Source organism: Leucoraja erinacea, chromosome 2 (assembly GCF_028641065.1).
Source record: "Leucoraja erinacea ecotype New England chromosome 2, Leri_hhj_1, whole genome shotgun sequence".
Classification (NCBI taxonomy): domain Eukaryota; kingdom Metazoa; phylum Chordata; class Chondrichthyes; order Rajiformes; family Rajidae; genus Leucoraja; species Leucoraja erinaceus.
This window is the reverse complement of record NC_073378.1, coordinates 56,228,384-56,242,083: the sequence shown is the minus strand read 5'-3', so window position 1 is coordinate 56,242,083 and position 13,700 is coordinate 56,228,384.

Sequence of the window (13,700 nt, the reverse complement as noted above, 5' to 3'; positions counted from 1 at the left end):
CAAATGATACCAAGATAGGGGGTGTTGTGGATAATGAAGAGGATTTCCAAAGTCTACAGAGTGATTTAGGCCATTTGGAAGAATGGGCTGAAAGATGGCAGATGGAGTTTAATGCTGATAAATGTGAGGTGCTACACCTTGGTTGGACAAATCAAAATAGGACATACATGGTAAATGCTAGGGAATTGAAGAATACAGATGAACAGAGGGATCTGGGAATAACCATGCATAGTTCCTTGAAGGTGGAATCTCATATAGATAGGGTGGTAAAGAAAACTTTTGGTATGCTAGCCTTTATAAATCAGAGCATTGAGTATAGAAGCTGGGATGTAATGTTAAAATTGTACAAGGCATTGGTGAGACCAAATCTGGAGTATGGTGTACAATTTTGGTCGCCCAATTATAGGAAGGATGGCAACAAAATAGAGAGAGTACAGAGGAGATTTACTAGAATGTTGCCTGGGTTTCAACAACTAAGTTACAGAGAAAGGTTGAATAAGTTAGGTCTTTATTCTCTGGAGCTCAGAAGGTTAAGGGGGGACTTGATAGAGGTCTTTAAAATGATGAGGGGGATAGACAGAGTTGATGTGGACAAGCTTTTCCCTTTGAGAATAGGGAAGATTCAAACAAGAGGACATGACTTCAGAATTAAGGGACAGAAGTTTAGGGGTAACATGAGGGGGAACTTCTTTACTCAGAGAGTGGTAGCGGTGTGGAATGAGCTTCCAGTGGAAGTGGTGGAGGCAGGTTCGTTGGTATCATTTAAAAATAAATTGGATCGGCATATGGATGAGAAGGGAATGGAGGGTTATGGTATGAATGCAGGCAGATGGGACTATGGGGAAAAAGTTGTTCGGCACGGACTTGTAGGGCCGAGATGTCCTGTTTCCGTGCTGTAATTGTTATATGGTTATATGGTTATATGGTGTGTACACACAAGGAATTTGCCTTGGTGCTTTGCTTGCAAGTAACAACATGATATACAGTAAATAATTATGAATAAAACATTATAATTTAATCATGTGAAGAATGAAATAAAATACCAGAGCAAAAGGAGGCTACCGACTTTTCGGTGGTGTATAGAGCGACTGCTCGTGGCAAAAAAAGTTGTTTTTATGTCTGGCTGTGGCAGCTTTGGAGACGCCTTCCAAGTGCTTCAAAGAGTTCAAGTCAAGTCAAGTCAAGTCAAGTCAAGTCAAGTTTATTTGTCACATACACATACGAGATGTGCAGTGAAATGAAAGTGGCAATGCTCGCGGAACAACAAAACAACCAAACAAATTATAAACACAATCATAACATACATATTATTCATGGCCAGGGTGAGTGGGGTCAGAGATTAACTTAACCGGTTGCTTCTTGGTCCTTGCTGTGTACAGTTCGTCGATGGGGGGAAGATTGCAGCCAACAACCCTCTCGGCTGATGCTGGTTTAAATGGAAGATAGACACAAATGCTGGAGTAACTCAGCGGGCAGGCAGCATCTCTAGAGAGAAGGAATGGGTGACGTTTCGGGGTCTCGACCCTTCTTTAGATGCTTTTTCTGAAGAAGGAGGGTCTCGACTCGAAATGTCACCCATTCCTTCTCTCCAGAGATGCTGCCTGTCTCGCCGTGTTGCTCCAGCATTTTGTGTCATCAACTGAACACTCGCGTTCTATTTTCCCTGAGAAAAGGATTCTAAAACTAGATGGCATTCCAAAAACATATAGGTTTGTGGGTTGTGTGGGAAGGAACTGCAGATGCTGTTTTAAATCGAAGGCGCGGAGGCGGAGGGGATGGAATCATTTAAGAATTTATTATTATGGTGTAATGTGTTTCTACACATGAAAAGGCTAATAAAATAAGAACAGAAACATAAACTGCAGGAAAAAAGTCATGAGGTCATGCAACTTCTCAAGAAGAATTGTTCTCTGGGATCATAGACAATGTTAAACCCACTGGGCTTTGGGGTTGTTCCAGGATTTTAAGGGCAGCACAGTGGTGCAGCTGGCAGAGCTGCTGCCTCACAGTGCCAGACACAGGTTTGATCCTGCCCTCAGGTGCTATCTGTGTGCAGTTTGCATGTTCTCCCTGTGGCCTCATGGGTTTTCTTTGGGTGCTCCGGTTTCCTCCCACACCCCAAAGCTGTGCAGGTTTTAGGTTAATTGGCCTAGTAAATTGCCCCCAGTGTGTAATGAGTGGATGTGAAAGTGGGATAACATTAAACTAGTGACCGATGTTAGGAGTGGACTCAGAGGGCATATTTTCATGCTGTATCTCTAAACTAAATTAAATGTACCATTAATATCTCAATTACCACCATTACCCTTTTGTAACTGGTTGAAGAATTAATTCCAATGGTTGTTTTCACCAGACACCAGCTAAGTCTTTTGCTTAATGCACTTCTGTCTAATGATGACAGATTGCTACTTTTAAATACATTTCCTCAGCATCTTCTGATCCTTTTTTTTACACACTGCACAGCAATAAACGTGGTTCACATCAATGAAGCTCATTCTTGCAATGTACTTTATCTGAAGCATGGCAGCTGATGTTTCTTGATCTGGCACAGTTTCTGCAACTACGCCCACCCTGAACATCGCTGCATGATTCAAAAGTTAAATAAAGAAGGATTTTGGTTATAACAGTTTTCTCCATTGTCCTAGAACACAAGCAGAAATGGGAAATAAAATAATAGAGTATTGAATATATTTTAGATTAAATTTTAGCTGCAGTCGAGTTCTAATTTAGCTGAAACAAATATTTTTTCTATTAGGAAGAACAGTGTACATTCAATGAGTCCATTTCAAGGCTTGTGAAAGCTCACGTTTTCTACGGTATCAAATAATAATGCCGTTGAACGAAGTATAACAAGAGGTGAGACGGAATGATGAAGTATTCAGAGTTAATCAATAATCCAGTCACAATTTGGTGGTTGCATTATTCAGCTGATGTTTCTGATTGCATTATGTTTGAGCAATGTAGATAATAATAACATTGAGATCTCTCACTTCCGCCTTTAACAAAACATTTTGTTCATAAAGGCATTGAGAAAATCTGATTGAAAATAACCCCAAAAAAATCATCAAATCATAAAAAAGGATGTTATTTGGACTGGAGAGCATGCAAAGGAAATTCACCAGGATAATTGTGCGGAGAGATTGTATAGGTTGGGTGCAGTTTCTCTGAAGTAAAGGAGGCTGAGGGGTGATCTGTTAAAAGTATACAATATTATGTGAGGCATGATGGGGTATGTAGTCAAAAGGGTGTAAATACATTCTTCTCAAGCTAGTCTATTTCAGTAAAAAAAAACTGACTCAAGCACTGGACCAACTAAACTTTATTTTTAGAAAGAACAGCAAATTCCCCTATACGATACTTAAACCACCGCGGGTTCGATCCTTGTCTCTGCCTGGCCAAGCCCTTCAGCCTCGTGCAAGCAGACACTGCAGTCCCAAGCACCCTTCCAGAAGATCGACACTGATCTAAAATGGGGCTACCTTTTATAGGTCCATGGATCTTGAGGGGCCAAACTACATAGGGATGCTCCCTTTACAATCCAATCAAACATATTAATTACTTCAATACATTATTGACAGTTCCCCAAACTAATTACAGATAATCTAAAAAATGTCTCTTTCAGAAGCTTCTGGAAGGAAGCTCGTCCACTGAATAATGCAACATTTACCCTGGAACTTAAAACAATTCTGCCACGGCTTAAGACATTGGCGAATCAACAAACAACAGGGTAACTGTCTTGCAACATTATTTACAATTCATTTGCAGCAATCCAATCATATCAATGCATTTATATTTATTTACAGAGTTTTAATACATACTAGACCAAGTGCAGACCCGTTGGGTCTGCTCCCCCAATGGTGTGATCCCCCAACCCAATATTCCACCGTGCACCCGTCTCCTCCATTGGAACTGAGCCCGTTCCCAAATGTAAGATTGCAGCCCTCCCCTGCCTGCTGCAGCAGTGAAAAGTTCAGTGTTCCTCTCTTGCAACTTTGTTTCGAAGTGTGTTGGAAGCTGACATGTAAATGGAGAAGCCTGTTTATTTTTGAAATACTTGGGGGTGGGGGGGGGGGGGAGAAGGATTTGATTAAAAACATGTACTTCAACACGACGAAATGAAATGAGGAGTGGATACTTAGAAAGAAAAGCGAAATGTCTACGGAAATGGAAAATATCTCGGAGATTGAGCGTCTGGATTGGGCGTGGCAATGAATCAAAGGAAGAAATGCAGCCGGCAGCCGTACATGCAAATGAATCCATTCCGATTGGACATCTGCGAGCATCGGCCATTCCGATTGGACATCTGCGAGTATCGGGCACGAATCGAAAGGCAGGAAGGGATCCGTACTGCAGGCGGACGGACGGATTTGAGTTTTATATATATATAGATTATCAAGTAAGGGGAAATGAGGAGAATACCTGGATCCTTTACCATCCTGCATATCAATCCGAGGCTTAGACAGGTCGGCGCCATCCACAGACTGTAATTTTCCACTGACAAAGGTTAAGCAATTTTGACAAATGCAGGGATTCTCCATTTTATAGTGTCTTTAATTTGGTCAATATTAACAAGGGGAGTTTTAATGAGGAATTAGGGGTCAGTTTTTTTCACAGAAAGTGATTGATATTTGGATCTTGCTGCCAGAGGTGATGGAATCATGTACAATTGTTACAATTATGAGGCATTTACACAGACATTTAAATAGGTATATAAAAAAAAGAATTGTTCTGTGCCTTGGCACACATGATAATAAAAGAACAATTGAACCATCAAGAAGGAATGGTTCTAATGTGCGCAAATGGGATTAATATAATTGGGCATAAGAATTGACATAGCCGTCATGTGCCAAATGGTAAACATATTATCTAAAGCTGAACTCGATTACTTTGTGCTGAAAATTTGAAAAACAAAAGCAGAAAATGCTGGAAACATCTCATCAAATCAGGCAGCATCTGCGATAAGACAAACCATCAATGTTTTGGGTCTGTGGCCCCTCATCAAAACCAGAACAGAATATGTTTGTTGAGAAATTCCCAGTGATGATTCCAGCTTGGAAATATAGCTGGTCTGCTTTCTTTCAGGCTTTTACTCCACGCAGTGCTATGTTAGGGGCAATTTACTAAAGCAAATCTACACTATTGCAAAAAGGAATTTTAACAATCCTCCCTGCATGGAAATGGGTCAGAGAGGTTAAATTGAAGTGATAAACTGTTTTGGGGTATTAATGCTCCAATCAATCATGATGAAAATCTAACATTACTGTGGAATGAAAATAATATTCCCCACAAAGCTGATAACTTGCGTACATGGTCTAGTGGTTTGTGACAATAAAAATTAACATTAGCAATGATTTTAAAACTAGGAGCATAAAATGTACAATGAGAGCGAGCTAGATTTCATCACACTGACTCACCCCCTGTCTCTACATCTATCACAGATGGTGATTACAAACACTTGAAGTGCCAGCACTGCGAATAGATTATCGCACAGCTCCATTCACATTTTGTTGCAAAGTACTTCTCCAATAAGCCCAATCCAATTATTTATTTTATATGTAAGACTCGATGATTAAAAAAAGTGCCAAGAATGACAAATAGTTTTGCTATTCACAAAGGATTTATATAAAAATAAGCAGTCTAATGCATACCTGTCAACTCAAATAAACTCTGTTTTTTTGTTTTGTTTTTTGTCATCGACTTAAAGATAGACAGGAGCTGATTAGGGATAGTCAACGTGATTTTGTACGTGGGAAATCATCTCATGAGTTTGAGTTGTTTGAAGAAGTGACCAAGAAGGTTAATGAGGGCGAGACCATAAATCTCGACATAGACTTCAGTAAGGCCTTTGATAAGATTTGATCACTAACGAGTGATAGCTGCCATTCATACGGAATTGTTTTCATAGGTGGTTTTGTTGGAAGGTTGTTTATCGGAGGCGTGAGACAAGTGTTGTACCTCAGGGATCAGTGCTGACCCATTGCTATTTGTGGTTTATATTAATCATTTAGATGAGAATGTGCAAGGCATGATTATTAAGTTTGCAGATGGCAGTAAAGTAGGTGGTATTGTAGATAGCAAAGAGGGCTATCAAAATTTATCGCAGGATCTTGATCATCTGAGCAAGTGCGCTAAAGATTGACATCATGCAGTTCAATGCAGAAAAGTGTGAGATTTTGCATTTTGGGAAGTCAAACTAGGGCAGGACCTTCACAGTAAATGGTGGGGTTCTGGGGAGTGTTGTAGAGCAGGGAGATCTAGGAGTGAAGGTGCACAGTTCCTTGAAAGTGGTGTCGCAGGTAGATAGGGTGAAAAAGAAGGCTTTTGGTACATTGACCTTCATCAGTCAGGGTATTGAGTATAGATGTTGGGATATTCTGTTACAGTTACAGTAACAACAATTAAAAGATGCTTGGACAGGTACATGGATCAAATGGAGGCAAATCGGACTAGCTTAAATGGGGCACCCTGGTTAGCATGAATGAGTTGGGCTGTGAGGCCGTTTTCTGTGCTGCATAATCCAATCACTGACTATTAAGGCATAAGGATGATTTGAGGGTTTTTTTCTTTTTAGGTTTATATTAACTAAAGCTAAACGTAATGTGCTGCCTATTGTTGCATGAAGTAAAGATTCTTGCCCAGTTGTCATCACATTTTTGACCTGTTTGTACATAGTCACCTTGCACTGACCCGTGGATGAAGATGCTGCCAATTGAAGTCATTGCAGATACAAACACATCTGTCTGCAAATCTCCAGAGCCATTACTTCAGACATCAGCTACTTCCATAGCAGTCTGCTATAAACATAAAGATTAAGAACAGTAGCAAACCAGTGTCCCATGAGTCTGCACTGCACTGCCATGTCCATTTTTCTCAGTGCCACATTATTATAGTATTTTGTCCTCATTGTCTATAGCTTTAGTGTCTGTTGCCTAGTGTCTACAGGCAGGAAGTGATACACCTGGCATCCTGGTGCCATCGCAACAACCTGGAGCTCAATGCTCTTAAGACAGTGGAATTGATAGTAGACTTTAGGAGAGCTCCCCCTCCCCTCACCCCACTCACCATCAACAACACCACGGTCACATCTGTGGAGTCTGTTAAGTTCCTGGGAACCATCATCTCCAAGGACCTTAAATGGGGGGCTACCATCAACTCCACAGTCAAAAAGGAACAACAAAGGATGTACTTCCTGCGGCAGCTAAGGATACACAATCTGCCACAGGCAATGAAGGTCCAATTCTATACGGCCATCGTAGAGTCTGTCCTCACCTTCTCCATCATGGTCTGGTTTGGCTCAGCCACCAAGCACGACATCTGGAGGCTGCAGCGAATAGTCTGATCAGCTGAGAAGGTTATTGGCTCCAACCTTCCCTGCATTGACGAACTGTACACTGCAAGGGCCAGGAAGCGAGCGGGCAAGATCATCTCTGACCCCTCTCACCCTGGCCACAAACTCTTTGAATCACTTCCCTCTGAAGGTAACTCCAGACTGTCAAAGCTGCCAGAGCCAGACATAAAAACAGCTTTTTTCCATGAGGAGTAGCTCTACACAATAACCAAAAATCTGTAGCCTCCTTTTGCTCTGGTATTGTATTTAATTCACATGTTTAATCAATAATGTTTCATTGTTAATGTTTAATGTTTTACGGGTCATTCCTAACTGTCACTGTATGTCATATTGTCACTAGCGGGCAGAGCACCAAGGCAAATTCCTTGTATGCGAATACTTGGCCAATAAACCTATTATTCATTCATTCATTCATTCATTTTCATTTTTTTCACACACATTCAGTCGTTCAGCGGGGTGGGAGATTGCAACCTTCACGTGGTCCACCCTGTTTCTCTAATGCAATTAACCCAATGTGCACAAACAAATAGATCAAATAGAACAAGTTGTCGGACAACTTTTGGTTGTGCACGCCATACGCAAGAAGACAAAGTAGTTCGGCCTTCTGCGGTGTAGAGTTCCATTGGATCACAACACTCTATAAATGAAGACACTTTATCTCCTTTAGTTTAGTTTAGTTCAGAGATACAGCATAGAAAAGTGTTCATTGGCCCACCGAGTCCGCGCTGACCAGTAATCACCCATGCACTATCTTTATCCTAAGCACTAGGGACAATTTACAGATCCTACAAACCTCCCAAGAATATGGGAGTAAACCAGAGCATCCAGAGAAAACCCATGTGGTCACAGGGAGAATGTACAAACTCCGTACTAATAACACCCGAATCATCAGGATCAAACCCAGGTCTCTGGTGCTGTAACGACTCTACTGCTTGGCCACTCTGCTGCTGAAATCTCCTCTCAGTTCCAAATATATGACCATATCCTCTTACCTCATGATCCCTTATTTTGGACCCCAAGCCTGAAGTAATATCCACAAGGTGCATGAATATCAATAAGAACTATTGAACCAGTAATCTATCTATATGTTACTAAAACTCTCATCTTGTTTGTTTCTATGTCTGTGTGTGAGGGGTAAGGGCTGTGCTCATGAAATTATGCCAAAACAGTACATGATAGCACCACAATGTTTGGCCCATCTTCCTCAATATTGTCCTGGTGTGTATTGTATCAAGTTTCGTTCAGATTGATAGTGTATTTTACAAGTTATTCACATTTTTAACTTTACAAAATCCAGTTTGAGAAAAATTACTTGAAGTTGCATTGGCAGTTGGCAGCTATGTCGTCACAATGGGATCTCATTAACATAAACTACCGACTTCATTGTAAAAAAAATCCAATTGCACTTGCTGGCCTGGCCCGGCCCATTGCAATGTTGCAAATCACAGGATACCGAGTCCTAGCAATCAATGCAATTGGATTTTTTAAAGTGAAAAGTCAATTTTTAAAAGTTTAAACAGAGGGAGGGTGAAAAGGAGGGGAAAGGAGTGCTGGGGAATAAGGGAAAATGATTCACCCCTGCACAGTGGGGGCTATGGGTAAGTGGTGGAATATTGTGTTGGGGGAACAGGTTGCGTTCGTGGACCAGGCCGCCCATGTGACAGGGACCCAACAGGTCCAACTTGGTCTAGTATATATTACTAAAGCGCTAATCTTGTTTGTATGCATGCATGCGTGCATGTGTGTGTGATTCTGAAACTACGCCACAATGGTACACAATAGCGCTACAATTTTTGTCTCACCTTACGCATCATCATCCTGTGGTGTGCTGTGGCAAGCTTCGTTCAGATTGATTCAGATTTTCAAGAGAGCTAGATGGGGCTCTTAAAAATAACGTAGTCAGGGGATATGGGGAGAAGGCAGGAACCTTCTCAGACTGGGGTACTGATTGAAGATGATCAGCCATGATCACATTGAATGGCGGTGCTAGCTCGAAGGGCCAAATGGCCTACTCCTGCATCTATTGTCTATTGTCTATTGTCTATTGATGGTATATTTTACAAGTTATACACATTTTAAACTTTACAAAAAACTCTTTTACAAAAATCACGTTTCCACTTGCACTGCCCGTTAGCAGCGTATGATGTCACAATGACATCACCATTGGGATCCCGATACTCATTTGCATCAAAAAATGCGATTTTCAAAAATATTCTGTTTTAATCAAATTCTTGGGGAATTTGGGGAGGTTTAATTTACAAAAAAAACATTGTTGGGGTTAGGATAGGGAGGAGGTGAGGAATGGGGGAGCAGGCAGATAGAGGTAAAGGAGGGGCTAGGGAGGGGTAGTGGGGATAGAGGGAGAAGAGGGGGGGGAGTGGGGGAGGTAGGGAGTGGGGGATAGAGGGAGATAGGGCAGTGGGTGAGGTGAGGGAGGAGGGTGGGAGGATTGAGGGAGAGGAGGGGGTAGGGAAGGGGAGGGACAAAGAGCCTATTCCCATATTGTCTGTGTTCGATCTTCTATCCTCTATGGTGATCTTTAAAGTTATTTGCAATGTGGCCTAAGCCCTCACTATTATGTTTTTTTTGTGTGCATACATATAAATGTACAACAATGATGCCAATCAAAAGATAGTTTCCAAAATTTGTCATACTGTAGTGAATCTGAGGAATTCATTGCCACAGACGGCTGTGGAGTCCAAATCATTGCGTGTTTTTAAAGCAGAGCTTGACGTTTGTGATTACTAATGGCCCTGTCTCACGGTGCGAGTCCACCCACGAGTGATCCTGAGTGAAAGAAAAATTCAAACTGTGGGTTTCTACGAAATTCCAAGTTTATGTTCACGAGTTTAAACAAGTTCCCCACATGTATGTCTAAGTTTGCCATTTACTTCTCATTTCTGCGATGTACCAAGGTAAAAATGTGTAATGAAGTTTTTTTTCTCACTATAAAAAGCCTCCCATGTTTAAATTTCTTAGGGTTTAGGAATCAAGGGATATGGGGAGAAAGCAGAAAATAGGTACTGATTTTGGTTGATCAGCCATGATCATATTGAATGGCAATGCTGGCTCAAAGGGCCGAATGTGATCACTTCTATTATGTAGAGTCTCAGAATGTTAATAGATAATAATAATAATAATAATAATAATAATAATAATAATAATAATAATAATAATAATAATAACAATAATAATAATAATAATAATAATAATAATAATAATAATAATAAACTTCATTCAAGATGGCGGCGCTGGCTTAACAGCTGCGGCCCACCTGCAGTCCGTCTGTTTTTTTCTTTTGTTTTTGTTCCTTGTCATGTTTTAGTTAATTTTGTTTTATTAAGTTGTGTATGTGTGTGGGGTGGGGTGGGAGAAACATACTTTGGCCTCTTCCTTCGGGGGATGCGACTTTTTCTTCGGTCGTGTCCCCCGTCTCCGTCTGCGCCGAGGCCTAGTGGCGGGGCTGGCGGCAGCGGAGCTGTGGCGGCGGCGGCGGCGGCGGAGACCTGACCGGGCTGGAGCTGTGGCGGCAGCAGCAGCAGCGGCGGCGGAGACCTGACCCGGCTGGAGCTGTGGTGCAGGCGGCGGCAGCGGCAGCAGCAGCGGAGACCTGGCTCAGCACCGAGGCTTTGGCGGCGCCGGCGGCAGCGGAGACCTGGCTCGGCCCTGGAGCTGTGGCGGCGGCGGCGGCAGCGGAGACCTGGCTCGGCCCTGGAGCTGTGGCGGCGGCGGCGACGGCAGCGGAGACCTGGCTCGGCCTCTGAGCTGTGGCGAGGCAGCGACCACCCGCGGAGTTCGAACCGTCGCCTCGGCGCAGAGGGAGAACATAGAGGGAAGAGCCAGAGACTTTAAGTTTTTGCCTTCCACCACAGTGAGGAGGTGTTTGGTGAACTCACTGTGGTGGATGTTAAATTTGTGTTGACTATGTGTTTTGTCATTTTTTTTAAATTATATGTATGACTGCAGGGAAACAGAATTTCGTTCAGACCGAATGGTCTGAATGACAATAAACGAATCTAATCTAATCTAATCTAATCTATTACGGACTCGAGGTCCAGACAAGGGCCAACATTACTTAAAAATGCATTGCATATTAAAAAATATCATAAAGTACATATAAAATCTTAGTATATCACTTAAATTATATATTTAAAAAAACACAATACATGAGGAATACAAAGGAATGGAAAGGAATGGAGGGTTATGGTCTGAGTGCAGGGTAGATGGGACTAGGGGAGAATAAGTGTTCGGCACAGATTAGAAGGGCCGAGGTGGCCTGTTTCCGTGCTGCAATTGTTACATGGTTATATGAATTAAAAATCAAGATAAAAAGAATGATCAATGTCCTACAACGAGACAACGATACCAGTGTCTCCACCAGTGTCTTCGACAAACATAGTGCTAACCCTTATGTTTGACAAGGCAACAATAATTACATTTTTAGTCATTTATCCTGCAAATGAATTTATACATATGATTTCTTAGGATAGCTTCTAAAGTACTGACTCCTGCAGCCACAAACATGTTACTAGCACTACACCATCTAGTTTTCCTTAGCAGTGTTCTCATGGCATCGTTATATGCCACATTTAGTCTCTGCAAACTTGTCTTTCCATAGTTCGACCACAGGTGCGCAGTGTAGAATAGTGTGGAAGGAAACGGGCAGGTGGAAGGAAACGGGCAGGTAAGGTTTTGAGTCAGGGTCCTTCTTCAGACTCCATGACCCGCTGAGTTATTCCAGCTGTCAAATGGAGACATGGGGGACCACAGATGCTGGCATGTTGAGCGAGCGAAATACAAAGTGTTGGAGCAACTCGATGGGCCGAGTGGCCTAATTCTGCTCCTATGACATGAACTCACGAAGTGTTGAAGTAACCCAGCGGGTCAGGCAGCATCTGTGGAGGGAATGGATAGGCAACGTTTTGGATCGGGTCCCTTCTTTTTGAGCGGAATCAACGTCTGTCCATTCCCTCCGCTGATGCTGCCTGTCCCGCTGAGTTACTCCAGCGCTGTGTGAGTTCCTCCAACACTTTGTGTGTGCTTTATGATCATGATTCCAGCATCTGCAGTTTCTTCTCTCTACATAAACTAGGCCTCAGCAACACTGAGTGTAATAACCGGGAGATTATGTTGCTGCTCCCAAAATAACAATTGGCAATGTATGCACGGTAGATGTCACATTGCATGGGAAACGAGGTCTCCAGGGAGACAGACACAAAGTGCTGGAGTAACTCCGCGGGACAGACAGCATGTCTGGACATTTATAAAGCATTACATTTTGGAACACGAGGAACTACAGAAGCTGGTTTACGAAAAAACAAAGTGTTGGAGTAACTCAACGTGTCAGGCAGTATCTGTGGAGAACATGGACAGGTGACGTTTCGGATGAAAGAAGGGTCTAAAGTTTGAAGAAGGGACCTGGCCCGAAACGTCATCTATCTAAGTTCTCCGGAGATGACTAATCTTCAACATTTCACTTCTGGCATTCAGGCTAAACCCACGGTAGACTCACGAATCACTACAGTAAACTCATGGGCTACTACGTTCTTACAACGAGTTTAAAAGTTTAACATTTTCATTCAAGAGTAAATTTGACTTGTGGAAATCTTTCATCATGTTGAAAGATTTTAATGAGTTAACAAGTTTCCCGAGTACCTGCCGTTAGCGTTACGAGTTGCTAAGTTACGTCCACGAATTCCCCGTTCCCGCTACGTTAATTCTACGTGATTACCATGAGTTTGATTTGTTTTAACTCAGGATAACTCGTGGGTGGACTCGGACCGTGAGACACGGGTTTAAGGATGTTAAAGGTTATGGGGAGAAGACAGGAGAATGGGGTTAGGAGAGAAAGATAGATCAGCCATGGATGTTTGGCAGCGTAGACTCGATAGGCCGAATGGCCTAATTCTGCTCCTATGATGAACATATGAGAATCACCCATTGTCAAATCAAATTTTACAGTCACCTTTTCTCTGTGGAGGAAAAGCAGAAGCTGGAGATGCATCATCATATCAAAATCTAATTCAATCATTTGTATTCATTGCAGTGCTTCATCTGTGTGTAATTTAATTATTAATGCATTGATAGTATTCTGGGTGTAATTGTTAATAATTTGTACAACATTCACAACTGAACTCCAGATACATATGCACTGACAAATACGGCTTCAAGAGTGTCCATTTGTCAGATGCACTGGATATGAACCAGAAGGATGAAATTCTTACCTACTGCATTTTTGTAAGAACAGATTGAACACACCCATAATCATTCTTATTATTTACACGAATTGTAACTGTATGCATGCACTGTGTTATGTATCACTTTTCTCTGAGGCAAATTAAAAGGGAATAAC